Here is a 19,913-nt window from a genome sequence, read left to right on the forward strand (position 1 = left end):
GCAGATCAAAAGAACATAATGGATTATATAAACCTAAGTACTGGGGATTTGATTAAAGTGGCACATCAAACTGGGGAGGAAGTATTGTAAGTGACAATATAATGTGGTATAATTATTGTGAATTAGTCAATACATGGTGATGAGATAGTTATTTTGGGACAAAAAAAGTTACATGCTTCGCATCATGCTCTAAAATGAAATCCAGATGGACTAAAGATTTAAATACAATATTTTATATACGTGTGTATATATACAATATATTAAGTTGTATATACACATCTCCTCCAGTGTTGTATTCTATGCATAGATACATACATTTCTTGACATGAACAAATGTGCATTTTATGCAAAGGGATCATTTGTGATCAGCTTTGTGATCAGCTCTGCATGTGAATGAACAAAATCCTGCAAAACCACCACAAGAGTCAGCACCCTCTCCCACTCTCCATCCTTGGGCCTCGGTTTCCCCTGCAGGATGATGTCCGCACTTACTAAGATGGGCTGTCTCCAGCGGTAGACAAGATGGCTGCAGGCAGTTCTGCGTATATGATCTAAGAAACAGAACCTCTCTCCTTCAGCTTCAGTGGATAAAAATCTCAGGAATTCATTTTCTTTTATAATTATGAAAAAATCTGAACATTCATAGACATAGAGAGAAAACAGGGGGTGACAACAACCAATGTACCAATCATCCTGCTTCTACATACATGGTTTTCTTTCATCTACCCTCACCCTTCTTAAATTACTTTGATTATTTGGATTCAAATTTCAGATTTCAAATCATTTCATCCATAAATGCTTCAGTATGTGCACCTGAAGACTCCAACAAGTTCACGGGTATATTCTAATGGCTCTGGTCTTGCCTGTGTGCTCAGATGTGTACCAATCACAGTGACCCGTGGGCATGACACACTGGGATTGGCCAAGATGGGGTCATGTGCCCACACCCATGTTCAAGTGGAGAGGATTTTGTTACAGGGGAAGTAGGGGCTAGGGATACACAAAAAAACCCCCAGCACAACCTAAACTAGGCCATTACACAGCATTCCATCTTCCAGCCTGCCGCCACAGCGTAGTTACACTTCCTGTATCATCTCACTGACTGATGGCTAGACATCAGACACCCTCAAGAATTCCCTCACCTCTTTCCGAGAGCTGTCAAAGGTCCTTCTCCTATTTGTTCTAGAATGTGCTTCTCTGGCCTTTGTACCCTCCACCTTGACCCCTTGCTGTTGCCTCTGGTGTGGTGCCCTCATGGTACTGTGGTCTCTCGGGAGCAGTCCTGCATGGGAGACTCCTATGCTTACCTTGACACCCACCCACTCTGGGGAGGGAACACTGCTCTCTGATATGGGGACCAGGCCCCCTGGCTGCAAGGAGAAGAGGTTACCCCTGTACTCTTGGGTCTACTGCTTCCCAGCTCTATGTCAGTGTTTTCACATGATCGCTTTACAGCCAATCCACCTGGTGTCTTAAATTAATCCCGACTTATCCCTCAGATGGTGACACGAATTGAGCTTTCTTCGAGTGGGTCTTCTCTCCCTGTAATCTGGTCTAAGCAATCTCTTTAGTCTACCTTCTTACCACGGGTTCCTCTTCCTCTCTGTGTGCTTTCACAAGTGTCTGCTCTATGCAGCCTCTACTCCAGATTGACTTTATTTATAGAATACTTCCTTTAATATTAATATGTGCAATGATTCACCAATTACAGATTAATTTTTCCTGAAAATCTGGAGAAACTAGGAAGTCTGAAACACTGAATTATTTCAGATGGAGTGAAAAACAAATGCCCAACAGCAAATTTCATTTTCAGCTTTAAGAATAAAGAGTAAATCAGGATCTGAGCAGAAATTAATGCAAACCTCAAAGTCCACTTTGATTTTGATCCAGCTGCCTCTGCTAGCTGGCTCATAAACTTTTATAAATTTCTTTAAAAGGCTAAGCTCCTAACACATTTACTCTAGAATGAACCTAGTGAGATGCAGGGCATTCTCAGAGTTAGTTTCAATTTAACAGAATGCAGACCGGTGCATCAACTGTGATTCTCCGAAAAGGTATTCTGCCTTCTGCCTTTTAGTTACTGGGCACAATTGTTCAGCCTAGCTTTGCTGTAAAGAGAAAGATTTTTCTCTTGGGCTTCATGACAGATGGCAAGCCACAGGAGAAGGCAGATTCATGATTTCATTTGTGAAAAATCTGTCAAGAAAATTCCATGTATCTTATGAAGGACTCAACCTTCAGAACTGAGAGCATGCATTCATAAGGTTTTATAAATATTCGCATTGTTTTGTTTCCACTGTGAGTAAATCCTGAGTGCTGTAGAGGACGGGATCTTGGGCTCTAGAGTCAGACACTGGCTCAAAACCTTACACCACTTAAAGCTGCTTAACGTATTCACCCTGTATAGAAAATTAGGATTGTGATAACCACCTCTGGGGGCTGGTTTTTCTATTTGAGTCAAGGCGGGTCAGTGGCATAAAACAGTGGCTGGGACCTAGAAGGTGCTCAAGACACAAAAAGACCTAAGACCTCCATGGGTTCATTAAATCAACGTTTCCCTAAGTGGGCTTGCTCAGCACCAGGCTTTTAATAGTTATGACAAAGAGAGCGTTCTGTGATTAAATGTGTTTGGGCAAAATTGGGTTATTAACAAAGAGCAAATGTGTTATAGATTTTATTTGTGTTTTTGTTTCCTTTTTAAACTGCAGGACATTGAAGAGACTTTCGTATGGCTCTCTAGAGTAGCATTTCCCAGTCTTATCTGAGCATGGAGTCCTTTTACCATGGAACACCAGTCATGTGCGGGGCACACCGAGGGCAATACTGAGTTATCCTCCATCAGAGAAGTAAATCCCTTGACCACACATGCCTCTCTTGTACCCACACCACAGTGTTATGATAAGACTTGTTCTCAAATTTTTTTAAAGTGCTTTCCATTTTTGTCTTATTAATGTTAACATGCTTGAAGGAAAAAGACAATGGCTTGCTCTAAATGATAAGACACGTTTCTCCCATTATTCAAACAATCAGAGCGCAGATTTGGTAACTGCTAAGTATAGATACACATTTTCACCGAGTTCTAGAAATTAAAAAAATGAAATAAGCCCAACAGGCTATTCAGTCTCATCCCTGCCAGGGCAGGGCTCTTTTCACTATAATGTTCCCTGTCTCTTTCAGGCTAATTAGTAGTTTTGTGTAGCCAGTCCTCAGAAATGGAGTTTGTTTTCATCACCAAATCTGCACGTGGAGAGGGGCTTTTTCTTTTCTCTCACTTGGAATAACGAGGACTCAGTAAGACTCGGCTGCTTGGGGAACTATTCGAACTATTTTCACCTTCTTGCAAATGAACAGGAGAGACAGAACCGGCAGCCTCCACGAAGGAAGGAGAGGCCGAGGAAACCAAGAGACCCGGCTGTGCCGAAGGCACATGGCTTGGTTCTAATGCTGTGCTGTAGCTGTTTTGAAATTCTTAATAACTTCCAACAAATGTTTCCATTTTTATTTTGCACTGAGCCCCTGGAATTATGTCGCTGGTCCTAGGGAGAAGGAATTGAAGAGGGGGTGTAACCCTTTCAGTGTTCAACTCGGTTTGTGTTGGCTGGAACCAACACTGGACTGAGGTCGTGTATGGTCAGAATTCTCGGCAAATGTCACTGACAGAAAAAAAGATTTTTTGATTGTGCTAAACTGTGTGGCAGCCAAAGAACAAACTGAAGTGATGAATACATATTCTGGGTGAGGCTTTTTGAACTAATAAAATGTTTGATTCATTATTCTTCCTCTGAAACCCTGAGGAACTTCCAGAACCTGAAAGGACAGCCTAGAGGTTACTAAGCTCATAAAACAAACCTTACCTTGCTCAGCAGCCAATTTCCCTTATGAAGAGTTGCCATGGTGATGTCTCTCACACCTGCCAATCACTTCTACACACCATTCATTTAGAAAGTAAGTCGTTGAAAGCTACCCTAAAAGGAAACACAAAAGAACAATTGTTTCAGCCATCTTGGATGAATCAGCCATTGGGAAGACAATGTTCAAAGCATGTTCAGATCAAAATCATAATTCCGCCATTAAGAATATTTGGGGGCATTATTTAGGCATAGATTAAAACACTATAGATGCTGAGATGAATATTGCAGAACATAAAAATACTCATGGATTTGATTACCCAAGAGAAGGCTGTGTGTTTCCCAGGCAGTTCCATAAGAGAAGTAAATAAAAGAGGAAGCACTTTCATATTGGGCCAAAATGCAAGAACCTACACATTGGAGATTGTGGGGAGAAGAGGAGAAAATCAAGAGACTATCTTGTCCCAACAGGTAAAATGGGAGCACTTCACAGATGGAGAGGTCAGTGGTGACCAGGGCATCACCACTCAGGAGCGTGGGGCCAGCTGGGCACATTCAGATCGGCAGCTCGTTCTCGCCTCTCTGTTTAATGTTCCCTTTTCTGTCTGAGAAGCAATCTTTTCTCAACCAGTCCTACTGAGTTTTGATATCTCTTGTGATCAAAGACTTTTCAAAAGAATTAATGATGTTTCAATGATTGTTAACAGCCACTTTGCAAATTGCTTTGGATCTTTAATTTTGGAGAGGAATTTTCTTAAAGAAGCATTTAGCCCTAAAAAAATATTACTAAGACCAATGTCAAAGAGCGTACTGCCTATGGTTTCTTCCAGGAGTTTTATGGTTTTAGGTCTTAATTTAGGTCTTTAATCCATTCTGAGTTTATTTTTGTATATGGTCTGAGAAAATGGTCTAGTTTCATTCTTTTACATGTCCAGTTTTCCCAACACCACTTATTGAAGAGAATGTCTTTTCTCCATTTGTACCTTCTTGCCTCCTTTGTCGTAGATATGTCGATTATATGTGTGTGGATTTATTTCTGGGCTGTCTATACTGTTCCATTGATTTATGTGTCTGTTTTGGTGCCAGTACCGTACTGCTTTGATTACTATTGCTTTGTAGTATAATCTGAAGCCACGGAGCATGATACCTCCAACTCTGTTCTTTTTTCTCAAAATAGCTGTGGCTAATCAGGATCTTTTGTGGTTCCATATAAATTATATAATTATTTGTTCTAGGTCTGTGGAAAAAATGTCCTGGGCATTTTGATAGAGATTGCATTAAATCTGTAGATTGCTTTGCATAGTATGGACATTTTAACAGTATTAATTCATCCAATCTATGAACATAGGATATTTTTCCATTTACTTGTACAGACTTCAATTTCCTTCATCAATGTCTTATTAGAGTATTCAGAATACAGAGTTCAGAATACAGAATACAGAATTCAGAGTACAGGTCTTTTACCTCCTTCATTAATTTTTTTCCTAGACATTTTATTCTTTTTGATTCAATTGTAAATGGGATTATTTTCTTGATTTCTCTTTGTGATCGTTCATTATTAGTGTACAGAAATGCAACAGATTTCTGCATATTAATCTTATACTCTGCAACTTTACTGAATTCATTTATTAATTCTAACAATTTTTTGGTAGGGTCTATAAAAATATCAAATTACTACGCTGTACACCTGCAACTAGTATAATACTGTAAGTCAATTATACTTCAGTAAAAATAAATACCTTTAAAAAAAAGACAAGCATTTAGCTGGAAAAGCCAAACAGATATAATTTTAAGTGGTTTCATCACAAGACCCTAGAATAATAAGGTTACTATGTCAGGAGTATATTTTTTTAAGATATTTTGTTATTCTCATAGACAAAAACTTCCTTTCTATCCAGTTTTTTCGTATTTTATCTCCTTAAAGTATCATATGAAGTTTATTTTATCTTCAAGTGTATTTTTATTTAACCTAATTTAATTTCCTATTTCTATTCTTAAATGCATATTCTATTTGTAGACTTTATTCTTTGAAAACTGCGATTGGCAAGCTCTTCAATGGGGGTCCTCAATTTGGTCAGCATGCTGGTTTTTCCTGGAGGGCTTTATGAAATGAATCTGCACATATTTGCCTCTTTTCATATTCTACCTTCTACTCAGTCACGGATATTCTGAAGGGAAAAGAACAGCCCTTTCCTGGTCTGGTTGAATTGCAAGGTTTTCACGTGTGGCTTGCAGCCATTCCCTAGTGCTGTTCTTACTTTGGCTAATGGCCCAAATGATAAAGTACTCTGCAGGCCTCAATTCGCGTGGGCCCCCTCCTCCTGTTTACTTACACAGCAGAGAGGAGAGGGAGGGGAGTCCTGATGAGCAGTGCACAGATGCTGAGAACTAGTGAATCATTTCTGCTATGCCACCTTTTCTTCTTCACTCAAAATTGTTCTCCAGCATGTGACTCCAAGCTAGATTTGGTTTTTGTCTTGCTATTGTTCTGACAGAACTACAGATGCTTGTTTCTTCTCTTTCTCAGTTGTCTACTTTCCCAGATAACCTTTCTCACGTGATACCATCTGTGCAGTCACAGTTTACTCAAACTATATGAAATGACTGAGCCCTGAAGAGAAACCTCAAGTCCAATTAGAGTGTAGTCACCAGGCACTAGATTCAAGTCTCACTTAAAGATCTCTCAGGGATATGTGAGTCAGATGGGCCAAGAGGTATTTCGGAAGATCCTCTATATATTTTTGGTTAGAAAGGCTGAGCAGGTTCTTCGGTTGCTTTACTATTCCTGGAAAGACAGTTCTGTGATGGAGGAACACTATCTCAGAGAATTATGTTCATCAGTAATCTTTGGAACCATTAGCAAAACCAACTGGATTTGGAGATGGTGTTTTTTGTGTCCATTTAAAACAGTTTTGGAAACTCACCTCAATTCATTTTTAGTTTATGAATTACAATAGAGTTCTATACTCAATGTCTGTCAAAATGTCTGTTGAATCTTTTGAAGCTGATATTTAAGCTTTGTTTGTTTTTCTTTGACTAATGGATATTGGGGTAGTGATCATGTAAGGAATTAGAGATTGAAATGGGAAGATGTTATGGTGACAAACCTTATTGGGAGATAAGGGTTAAGATCCTTTATAACTAATTGTAATCTCCCTGAAATTTTATACTTCCCTATGTTGTTGGGATTGTCAATATCTAAACATACCTGAGGTTGCTGGAACCGACATTCAAAATGGATAAAAATCAACTGAAATAACAGTAAAATAACAGCACTATTTGCTATAGAGAATATTCTTTATTGAACTTTTTTTGATGACTTGAATTTTACCAGATAAAATTCTTTTTGAGTTTCATTCTATTAAAGGTTTGGACAGGAAGCAATCTTTTAATTTGTACTGGGTATGTCATTTTGATGATGGAACACAGTGTCCTTATTTAATTATTTCTCACAGGCCTTTAGGTACAATGTTTCAAGTTTTACAAAAATAATTGTAAAATTCATTTTAAAAAGAAAGTGTGGAAATAAAAACCACCCTCATTCAGATTGGTAGGCAGTTAACTGAATTAGAGAAAGCAGAAATAATTAGCTCAAGTTAACTTTACCACTTTCAATTACAGAAACTAATTAGTAAGTATTATCCACCTTTATACTGTTTCACTATTAGACAATTTGTTCATCTTTTAGGTTTGTAGATTTTCATTTCTGTACCATCTGCTTCATCAGGGACTCCATGGCTAGAACACAACATTTCTTTTTCAAGATCTTAAACCAGATGACTCTTGACCACATTCATGAAACTTTACAATCTGTGTCCTGGACTCCCAGAAGCACTGGACTATGAGGCTCACGAGATTAAGAAGGAGCTTGGGGCTCAAGGTAGAGATCTGGAGACATGGGAAGCAGATGAAGCTAAAGAAGTGGGTGAAATTTTCCAGGAAGAACATAAAAAGAAGAAAAGAAACTTCTAGGACATAAGCCTAGAAAATGCCAGAGTTTAAGAGGGAAAAAATATTAGGAGTCCATAAAGAGATTAAGAAGGAATAGTCAGAAAGCTTGCTATACCAGATCTAGTCAACGCCAGACCATAAGATCTGTACTTTTTCAACACCCACTAGAAAAAGGCCTATCATAACTATTTCAATTTTCTTGAAAAGGTCTCCTTTTCCCCCCATTCTAGATCTCTGCTTCTCTCAAGATAACACACACACACAAACTCTCTCTCCCTTTTCCACTCCCTTCACCTCTCCTTCCCTCAGACTGAAAGGCTTAAACTTAAAAAAAAAAAAATTCTAAATTCTTTCCATTTAATAAAAACATCTTCCAAATGTAAACTTGCTGAGAAACCAGTCTTGAAGTAGAAAATGTGTCTGATAACAAAGTGAAAAAGAAGTAAGCATAACCCTTTGGGAAAGAATTAAAAAGAAAAGTAACTTGGCAGGATTGAAAAGTCTAGCCCATTATGTTAGCAATAACAAAGAGTTTTTTCAGTTGGATGAATAATACATAATTTCTTAGCTCAGATTGTTATCTCTGCATTTCATTTTTCTTTTGTGAAAAAGACATAAATTAATTATCAGAAGTCCTCTGCTGAGGATGTTGTTCAACAATCAGTTGTGAAGTTTTGGAAAAAGTCTAGTAGGACAAAGAACATCGGGGAGTCTAGCTCTGCTTCCCAGAAACCAAAGCATTGCTGTGAAGAGGACCTGAGGAGGAAGAACTGGTTCACGTCCGTCCTAATTACTGAACTAAAACCCCTGGGGAATCTAATTGTTTGAAATATGGGATTATTAGGCTCCGAGCTATTTGAACTTCAGTCCTGCTCCAAGTAGAATAGGATGAGATGTACGTAAGCACAGGAAGGAACGGTCCAACACAGAATGGGTAAGTGAAAACCCAACCTTCATTAGGATTTCAAAGCTAAACAAGACGATCAAATTTTCTGCACCTCTGCTACCCAAGTCAGGCTTCCAGAGTCTTCCTACAACTACAAGGCATCTCTCTGATCTGTGATCTTGCAGGCACCTGCCCTAAGCCACCTCTTATGTCCTTTGTTTGTTATTGGTGAGTGATCTGTTGACATGGAGCCCAGTGGCAGAAGTGAATTTGGCAGGACTGCGACTACAGAAGGAATCTTCCAGATTCCACCTGCAATGGCTGCACCAGTGATAAGACATCTTCGAAAACATTTTTGGAAAACAGAACAGCAGTGAAGAGAACGTAGAAGAAAACAGAGGAAGAGCATACAGGACAAGTGGAGAACCTACTCGTCAACAAGCCATTGTTCTATGGCTCCATGAAACCTTCCTACATCCCTCCCCACTCCATGCGGGACTGACCTTCTTCATCTGAGGACTACTGCTCCCCGTACTCCCTCTGTCAAAGCATATGTAATCCTTTGATGCATTTATTCTTCACACATGAGCAAAACTTTTTTTAAACGAGGCAGTAAAAATGAATGAGCAAACGAAGAAAACTAAGGACACAATATTCTTGCACTGAGGCTTTCTTTCTCAAAATAATCATGACAACTTGGGAAAAGAGCATACTCAAAAAACACAGAGTCTTAGTATTAAGACTTAACATTAGTATTAGTCTGAACATTAGGGAAGGTCTCTCTGCCAAGTTCTAAAATACAGTTTCAAATATTTCAGTGATTTGCTCTGACCCTCATAAGGCATATGAACTCTTGGTGTGTCTCTTTCTTTATTTCTAGTTGGAACCTTGCTAGAGAGAGAAACGTTTCGTAGATAAGTTAATAAACTCCCATTTAGAGTTTATTTAAAGAATCCATAGAGAAAGATTACTCTGAATTTCAGGGTATCAAGAATAAAGGCATGCTACTACTACCTAAGACCCTGATGTTTATAAGCTTTTCAGAGACTTGAAAATTAGAAAATTATATTCAATATAGCAAATGGTAATTATTTAAATATGCCTAATTACTTGAAATCTATTATTTATCTATCTGTCTATCTAAAATTGTATGATAATATGACTTAACAGAATGTAAAAATATGAGTTTATTCCTTTGGTGGGAATAATGACTCTCTATGTGTTTTAGATTTTAAGAAATGAGTGTGTAATTAACTACTGAAGAAACAGTCAACAATAATAGTTCAGTTATTATAGACCATCTGTTATGTTTGTGGACTGTCAAGTTAGAGCAGGTTTCAGAAGCCAAAATATCCCAGTTGTGTTCTTTCCTTGGGACTAAAGAGAGAGAGAGAGAGAGAGAGAGAGAGTGTGTGTGTGTGTGTGTGTGTGTGTGTGTGTGTGTGTGTTGGAGCAGCGCTAAAAAGTAGCTCAAGGGGAAAGAGGAGTGTTCCAAATGAGGAATAGAGGGGGAGGAAGGACCAAGATTTTGTTTTGCTCCAGTGCTTTCAAGTGAATTGATTTCCTCATCTCATGCTCCTTTTTTTTCAGAATTTTTTCATATTATTGAATTTTTGAAGCATGGTAGAGCAAAAATATTTATTTCTTTAATATATATTTATGTATATTAGATTTACTTACTATATAATAGCTCTGAGTAACTACTCCTCTAAAGTTAAAACTCCTTGCCTATTTGGTTTAAAATGGAACCCTCTCATGTTTATATCTTGGTGTTGCTTTGGGGGAATTTATCTACCAATGGAATGTTCTATAACAGTATACAAGAGTATCACTCTTGAGTGGGAATCTAAATGTTAATTCAGGCAAGTTTGAGGATTCTATCAGAAATGTCAAAATTTTTATCTTCATTTCATTAGAATTTTTTTCTCTTGAAGAGGCAAATACTTCTTTAAAAGGACACAGAATGCACTAACCACAAAAGAAAAGACTGACCAATCTAAATTCTATTAAAGTCAAAAACTTCAACAAAAAGACACCAGTAAAAGAGTGAAAAGGCACGCCAAGGACTGGGAGAAGACATTTGCAATACACATATCTGTCAAAGGACTCATTTTAGACTAGAAACCGTACAGTTCAATTAAAAAAGGACAACTCAAAACTCTAAAAAATTGGGCAGAATTGCACAAGATGATATCCAAATGGTCAATGAGCATACGAAAAGGTACTCAACAGTCATCCGTGAAATGAAATTTAAAAATGAGATCTATTAAACACTCTCTAGAATGGCTCAAATTAAAAAGGCTGAGAATACCAAGTCTCTCATCCTAGCTGGGATAAGTCTGAGTCGCTGCACCTGGAAAACTTATTTAGCAGTTTCTGTTAAAGTCCTACGTACACCTGTCCTATGACTCAACAACTCCACTCTTATGCACTTATTTCTCTAGGGCAAATACGTCCACCAAAAGACATCTCTAAGATCTGGTCATAAGAGCCCCAAACTGGAAACATGCCATCAACAGAAACAGATAGATAAATCTGGTATATTTATAAATAAAATACAACAACACATCAATGAAAAAGAACAAACTAAATGGGACACGATTCAGTCTTAGAGACATAAAGTTGAGAAAAGCAGCCAGACTGAAAAGAGTATCCTGTATGAGTCCATTTATAGAAAGTTCAATAACAGGCAAACTAATCTACGGTGACAGAATCACGACAGCAGTCACTGCTGCAGGCTTTGTTATTATGTGAGAGATGGCATGAGGGAGCCTTGGAAGGTTCTGGCCATGTTTTATATTTTAATCTGAATGGTAGTTACATAAACACATACTTATGTAAAAATTAACTGAATGATACAATTACGATTTGTGCAGATATATATGTTATAACTCAATAAAAATACTTTTTAGACCAAAGATAGAAAGTAAAAGCAAAGCAGTGTCCATCAAGTTGGAGAAGCTGTGCTATAGCAAATACACTATATTTATGCACAAGAGAAGAAAAATGTTAATAGTGAGGAGAAAAGTATTTTAAAAAAACTGGAAATGCACTGATGTTAAATATACATTATCTTAAATAGGAAATTTGTTGGCATTATAAACATTCCCTGTTAGAATACATTTACATATTAAACAACCTTCCTGATTTTCTTATAATTATAAATGCAGTCAGTTTTATCTGCATAACTTGACTAGAAAGGAGCTCATTTACACCTTGCCATTCTAAAATAATTCTGGATCTCTTTCTTCTCTGCGTCATTTTCACTTCATTAATTAACATCTAATTTATAAGCATCTCAACAGTTGAAGTATTCTCACAAATAGAGCAAACCAAAATAAGTCTGGACATATTTAAACGTCTTGGCAATGCAAATGGCCCTTTCCCATTCTACTTGATAGTTTCAAAATCTCTTCCCCTGTGAAGCCTTCGTGATCTGCTTAATTACAAGTAAATATCGCTCCATTCTTCATGTTCCTGTAACATTTTGTTCTAACCTCTATCATTGCACCTGTCTCTTTATAAATAATGTTTGCTGAATTGTGAGTTCTTTGAGGACAGAGAACAAGCCTTATCAACCTTTTTTCCCCCCTAAACTTAACATTTTATCTTTTTTATCATATATATCTTTTTTTCTTTTTGTCTTCCTATGTTTCCCGCCCTGTATATTTCATACCCATGACTCATTTATTTTGCAGTTGGAAGTTTGTACCTCTTAATCTCCCTCACCTCTTCCATAGTGTGGGCATTCAATAAATGTCTGTTGGAGAAACGCAAATCAAAACTACAATGAGGTATCACCTCACACTGGTCAGAATGGGCATCATGAAAAAGTCCACAAATTATAAATGCTGGAGAGGGTGTGGAGAAAGGAGACACCCCTACACTGTTGATGGGAATGTAATTTAGAGCAGCCACTATGGAAAATGGTATGGAGACTCCCTTAAAAACTAAAAATAGACTTACCATATGATCCAGCAATCCCACTCCTGGGCATATACCCAGCACCACCAGCACTTAAGCTTAAGTCTTTGGTCCCCACCAGACAGCCTGAACCATGTTCTCCTCCACCCAAACCTTCTCCAGATTGATCTGTGTTTTGCTTCCGTTTGGTGCTGGCCAAGGGAGGGGCCTGGTTTGGCACCAGGTCCTCTACCTCAGCCCCTTCCCACAATGCCATGTGCATTCAGGCCACAGAGGCCACTGCTCTGGGCTAGAACGTGGAGGGCTAGAGCCAGCCTCCTAGTGGCTGGGAAAGCAGACCTTTCTCCCACCCTTCTCACTCCAGCTAAAGCACAAATCATTCTTGCCCACCTACTGACTCCAAATGAACTGCACAAGGCAAACAGCGGGTCTGAGATCAAAGGCGGGAAAGGATGACAATGAGGATTTTAGTTGCTTTCACTTTCATTTACCTTCAAGCCTGTAACGAGGCTGTGGAACAGGTCTAGACACAGATAAGCTTGCTTTTAGAAAGTTCCCTTTACGTCACTTCAACACTTTGCTTTTACAAAAGACCTACATCACCACCTGTTTTCATCAACCAAAAGAAGTCTGAAAACAATAATTCTCTTTTACAGAAAAAAGAAGAAAAGCGAAAATAGCGCTCAGCATGTATTTTGCAGCAGCCTTTGTAGAGGCGGCACCTACCCTGGCACCTGCGAGTGGCCCCGCGAAGCTCCTTCCTCCGGGAAGTATACTCAGCATTCAGCATCAAGCCCCTCAGCTCTGACTGTGTCTGTGCGCATCTGTGATTTAACTTGATTTATTTTGAGCATCTGTTACGGAGATGTGAGCTAAGGTAACTGCTTCTTCTCTTTATGCCACTTGGGCTTAGGTAAGGTTTCATAGGAAAGCTCCACTTTCAGACAGCAGGGGGAAACGTGTGCAAGCCATCAGGTGAGTGGTCTCACCTCCCACTGCCTCAACCAGTCCTCACAGAGGTGCCCCAGTGGGAGTCTTGGGAGGGAAAAGAAATCCGCCAGTCGGGAGCTTGGTGAGAAGTTCATGAACTTGCCTTTTAAATATCAGGCTAGCTCTCCAGGCAACTCCTACTACCAGCTTATTAGGCCAGTCTGCATTCCCCTCCTCAGGCCTGGCCTGCCACATCCCTCTGTCCTCTGAGCTCCTTGAAGTAAAGACAGCCACACCTTGTACCGCTGTGTTACCAGCACACAGCACCACACCAGGCCAGGGGGAGGCACCCAGAAGATGTTTGTTTATCAGATGAGTTGACCAGTTGATTTGCTTTCAGCTCCACACCCTAGGGTGGATGAACAGCTCTGAGAAGGTGAACAAAACCCAGAGAGGTTGGTCAGACGGTCATGGGGGATGGTTCTCCTCTGCTCCACCGTCCCTACGGTCCCTAGCTTCGTCCCAGTCACCTACTACGACTGGAAAACTCAATCCTGGCCCTAAATGAGATGAACAATAATTGGCAGTAAAAGACAAATAAGCAAACAAAAACTCACTTGCTCTGTTGTCTGAAACAATGATCACGAGGACCCCGCAAGGGTCCAGGAGCTCAGAGAAGCCCCTCGTGTCTATAGGAGGGAGGAGCCAATGTGGCAAGGTCTTGCCCAGTAGCTGCTCCAAGCACTGGCTCCGGAGAATCCTGTCACCCTCTGGGCTGCATCCCAAGAGCTTCCAGGAACAGCGGTTGGGCTGGGAAATCGGAGCCTAGGGTCTTGAGGGGGCAGCTTTCTTCTCAGGGATGCAGTGGGCTCTGGGGACAGAAGAAACGAGGAGGTTCCTGCCTGTTCCTGACCAGCAGGAAGGGAAAGTTGTTTTTTTTTTTTTTTCCTTTCTCTGTAGCTAACCTGACAGTGGGCTCCTTCTGTGACCTGTGAGTCAGAGAATCAGGCTCATTATTTCTGCTCTATAAAAACTCCTTCTGAACCCTAGTTATTTCAGTTGTGCTTTTGTACAGTCGAACAGAAGATGTCTAACGGGAACCAAACCCACGCTAATTCTAAATGCTAAGTGGACGCACTTGATAAACAAAAAGAAGCATATTTCTGAGCTCCGCGGTATAATGACCGGTTCAACATCAAGGCATCAGTGATTGAAAAAAACCTTAAATTATGTGTAAATTTAATTGGCATCATGAGTGAACTTGCCATATTCTCAGCAGCACGGATATTAGACCACAAATAAGAACAATCAAATCACATCCTAACAGTTAACCAACCAACAGAACAAAAACAACAAGAAAGGATCAAAACATAATTTTAATTGATTTTGTAGAGCTAATGCATTATAGCTTAGTAACGTAGATACAAAATATGTGATTTGAAAAATGAGATCTCTGCCAATAAAAACATATTTCCCCATTATAGTTAAAGTTGCAATGGCTAGAAATGCAACTAATCTTAGAGAAAGTAGAGTTGTCAAATGCTACTCAATATATTTTTCTTATTCTCCTTAAAATGACTCAGTGCTATCACACTGAATTCTTGTTCTAGGATGATGACGTCCCTCATCAGAGTACTTGAGGCACAGATCTGACCACGCACAGCTCATTCACTCATTCCTGACATTTTAAGCAGGCACTTAGGGTCCAGAGTCCAATGTATGGATTCTGGATTTAGCTCTTCCACTAATTCTGATTCTGTACACTTACAACACCCTTCTGAGCTCAAATTCCTTTATGTGTAAAATTATCTTCATGTATACAACTAGAGAATGACATTAGAGCATCACTAGGTAACTTTTACATGCTAATATTACTTATTTTCGTGTCCAACAGAGGTAATACCAAAATTCTCTAACAAATTAGACACTAGAGAGGTCCCATTAACTCTCTCTGGCCACGTGACGAGCTACCAAACATGCACAAGACTCTAATACCAACACTCAGTGACAAAAGTTATTTTGTTAAGATATAGACACACAACTTAATTATCTACAGAAAGTGATCATAATAACCCTGGCTATAAGGCATGTGGTACTTTTTGTTAAGATTAAAAAACATAATATGGGAGTTGTGTAGGAAAAACCCACAGACCTCCTGTGTGTTTCTCCTTTAGTCTCATACAACCACCACACTCACAACACTTCCGACATGCCGTGTGTGAGAACTCTTCCCCAACCAGGCAAGTCTCTGCAGCACTAGCTGGGAGTCCCACAACACAGTGACTCAAGCCTGACACCAGCTACTGAGATAGTGTCAGGCTCCACGTTAAGGGCTCAGTCCCACAAGGCTGCCCGACCCCTACCTCAGACACCACCAGCAAATCCAGGTCATCACCTGTGCTTCTGACCAGTTGGCTATAAATCTGAGAATCCCATGACCCCTCCTCAGGCTTAATTACTTTGCTAGAGAGACTCACAGACTCAGGAAAACAGTATATTAACTGTTTATCAGTTTATTATAAAAGGAGAAGGTGAAGGGCAGAGATGAACATCCAGGTGGAAGAGACGTGCAGGACAGGCACGTGGGATGGGGCAGGGCTCCCAGAGCCTCTCCAGGTGCGCTGCTCTCCCAGCACCTCCACACGGCCACCAACCCAGAGGCCCTTCAAACCCCAGACTATTGGGATTTTTACGGAGACCTTTACCACTGAGTCATGATGAGTCATTAACGCCACTTGTATCCCCTCTCCCCTCACTGGAGAACGGGGGATCGCGCTGAAAATTCCAAGCTTCTAATCAGGGCTTGGTCTTTCTGGTGAGCAGCCCCCATTCAGGAACCCAACAAGAGTCACCTTATTAGAGCAAAAGACACTGTTATCATCTAGGAAACTCCAAGAGATTTAGGAACTCAGTGTCAGGAACCCAGCTCAGACTAAATATAAGAACAGAAGATGCTCCCAGTGCTCTTATCACTTAGGAAACTGCAAGAGTTTTAGGAGCTCCGTGCCAGGACCCAGAGACCTATATATATATTTCTTCTACTACCTCACAGTAACATTAGAGAAATAGCAGCAAGTTTTGCCTCTAACAAAGTAAGAATGGCCCACATGACAGCTGTCAACTCATTCTAAATTCTTCATGACCACCAGGTAAATGATTAATTTTACTGTCCATGATATACACAATATTCTGCTCATTATTAAGTAAAAGCTCCATCAACCTGATTTATGAGTAGATTATGTTAGTAAATTGGTACCTGAGAGCTGGTTACGTATTGATGAATAGCACGTTCATCAATAGTACAAGTTTGAGAAATTACTTCTGACAGTATGAATGTAATTCTAAACCTTCATCTCTTTTAAGGTAATAATAAGTCTTGCTTTAATAAATAATATACTAAAATAGTATTTAGCCTTGCAGTGGTTCACTTCCTATTCAGAGTAACTTAGCAAAGGTCTGGCAATACTCCATCTAGGAATAATCTCCGGGAAAAGCTGCCCATTGACAGGTTTATATTCTTTCCAGGAGTGACAGACACTTCAGCACAGTGGATACCATCTCATTCTCCAGACAGAAATCTCAACTTGTCTTGAAACAAAAGGACAATATCTGAGGTTTGAGCATACTGGACACACACCTATACTGCTTCATTTTCATGTACATAATGACATCTGCTGCAGGGACACAGAAGGACATCAGAAATTCCATTCAGTGACTGTCACTTGTAACTCTTCATTAATCACATCTTTCCAATTATTTGCCTCAGAGCAAAGGACAAAGAGGTAATCAACACCACCCATGTTTATAACAAATGATAAAAAAACAGTTATCTGATGCTTATTAGGTACCAGATACCTCCTGATTCCTTCCTTGCTAACTGAATTCCTGCTGTCCGAGTATTTGTTATAATACCCTGCAAAAAGGTCTACCAAAACAGAAACTCTGCTAAAATGAACCCAGGTGTGCATATAAATGAAACACTGGAATTATGTGCAAGATATCAATGTGCACACACGCACACATGCACTCACAAATATGCATCTGTTTGTACATACATCTGTATTTTAGCTTTGTCTGCTGAGAAAGTCTAGGATGGGTACCTTGGGAGCAATATGTGCCCAGATCTTGGTTTCTAAAGAGCACTGTTTGCCCTTTTTCCCTTAGACATCAAGGTAAGGTCCTGACATGGTGACATTTCCCCACTCTGCACCACAGGTCGGCCGCCACTGGATTAAAAACTAGAGGCCAAGAAGTGCAACCACGACAAGGAGCTGTTAAAGAGCTAAGCTGCGATTTGAACTTTGACTCCAACACTCAGCCTGTAACCACTCAGCCTTGATCACTCTAACATGTGCACCCTGTCTTGCTACAAATCAGCAGAGTTCAAGTTGCTAGACTGTGTTCGTTATTTGCATCACCATCAGTGATTCCTCTCGGTACCTATCGACAGTCAATTATCCTAATGATCTGGAAGAATGGGAGGAAGCTGGAACAGCAAAAGCTTGTATTTCAAAGCTATGTCTATGAGATCTGGCATTTTACTCAACTTCTAGGAGTCTGAGGCTTTATGAAAAATTATGAATCACGAGAAAGAAATCACGCTCTTAAGGTAAAAGCAGGCTTTGGGGGGAAATCTAACAAAGTGAGTAGATTTCAAAAATTTCCCTTACTTCTTTTTGAAGCAAACCCTAATTCTCCTTCTAAATCCCCTTGTGGATTTCATGTGAGCAAGAAATAGACTTCTATTTGGCGACCAAGATTTGGGGCTTTATGTTTTGTAGCAGTTATCTTTCCATAATTAATACAGAAATCAGTATATTGAAATGGAGCACTGCTTTAACAAAACCTCCAAGTGCGACTTAGCAGTGGGAGGTGAAGGCATTGAGAACAGAGGCTGACAACCTGGAGATTCACGTTGAGCAGGGGCAAAACATTTACACGGCTGCCTGGGATAACCTGGATCGCAGTCTCCTAGCTGCCGACTGAAGCAAAGAGGCTGGAAAACAGAATGTCAGCAGTGAGTGTTGGCTGTTACCGGCCGTGATTGCTTAATAGTAGAAGAAGAAAGTAGTAGTAGAAGAAAGAGGTGAGTTTAAGCAAGAATTAGCCAATTTGCAAGCAGAAATGGAAGAGGGAAGCCTAGAAACTTAAGGCTTTGCAGGCTTGGAAAAGCTGACTGCTTCTAGAACTCAAACAGTAAAAAATAAAACTTTTCTGAGAGACTTTGAGAGACAAAGGCTCAGGAATGCCCAAATCCAACTGGACTTTATATTAGTGAAAATAAACTTCTTTAAATTTCTTTCATTCTACTGTGGGTAGAAAGTGTTTATAACAAGATGTTCCTTATGACTTACAAAATTGCTTCTGCTGTCCTGGTAAGATTTATTTTTTTTAAATAAATGTTCTCATGATAGTACAAAATATGCTATAAATGAGGATTTTGTTGTTTTCATTGTTTTTGTTTTATTTCTTTTTCCTTTGCTATGTTTTTCCTCTAGTCACTAGTTCTTACTCATAAGATTTTGATTTTATGACTGAAGGCCATTAAAGTAGGCAATATTACTCCAGCACAGGCTTCACAAGAGGATTTACTAGTTATCGGCAGATATTCTCCAGAAGCCAGGTGTTATGTCATATTCATGCACATTGTTACTTAGCTAAGGACAAAGTAGTATAATTTAACCTCTTTAGTAAAAGAAGCATTAATACGAAATGCAAGGAATTTGTGTTGGCCTGGCACCAGGACACCCTCAACTCCTGTGGGAGATTTTTGTGCCTTGCAATTTGTCATAAGAAAGCACAGGTTGGCTGTAGTCTTCTATCTACCTATAAACATTCCTTAGTCCTAGTTACCCTGTAGCTAATTAGAAAATATTTACTGAGTATATTTTATCCAATAGATTTCCCTTCCCGGTTGCAATTGTGTTCTTTTCCCAAAGGCTGTGTGTTTACTGGGCTCACACTGATACTAGGGTGACTCCAGAACTAGGAAATGTCCATTTCCCTGGGTTCTGCATTTTGAAGGGCTCCAAGCCAGAGTTGAGAGAAAAAGCTGTCAGTAATGGTTGGGTGTCTGCATACATGGTGCAGTTAGCACCAGCTTCCCAATCAGGTTGCTAACTGCCTGGTTGAGACATTTCCTGTTGTCTTCTTTAAAAAAAAAAAAATATATATATATATGTATATATATATATACACATATAAAATTTGTTTTTTGTTTGTTTTTGTTTTGGAGGAGGTAATTAGATTTATTTGTTTACTTACTTATTTTAATGGGGGTACTGGGGATTGAACCCAGGACCTTGTGCATGTTAGGTATGTGCTCTACCACTGAGCTATACACTCCCCACCACCTGTTGTCTTCTTAACCAATC

General features: G+C 39.6%; 1 long non-coding RNA gene across 1 annotated transcript in view; it reads right to left on the bottom strand.

Annotated features, from left to right (window-relative positions):
* LOC116659962 overlaps window positions 1-19,913 on the bottom strand; it is a 168,014-nt gene that overhangs the window by 54,707 nt on the left and 93,394 nt on the right. Inside the window, exon 5 of the long non-coding RNA XR_004315308.1 lies at window positions 3,855-3,965. This is a non-coding gene — a long non-coding RNA (uncharacterized LOC116659962). The remainder of the gene's footprint in view (window positions 1-3,854; window positions 3,966-19,913) is intronic.

Source organism: Camelus ferus, chromosome 26 (genome assembly GCF_009834535.1).
Source record: "Camelus ferus isolate YT-003-E chromosome 26, BCGSAC_Cfer_1.0, whole genome shotgun sequence".
NCBI classification, from domain to species: Eukaryota; Metazoa; Chordata; class Mammalia; order Artiodactyla; family Camelidae; genus Camelus; species Camelus ferus.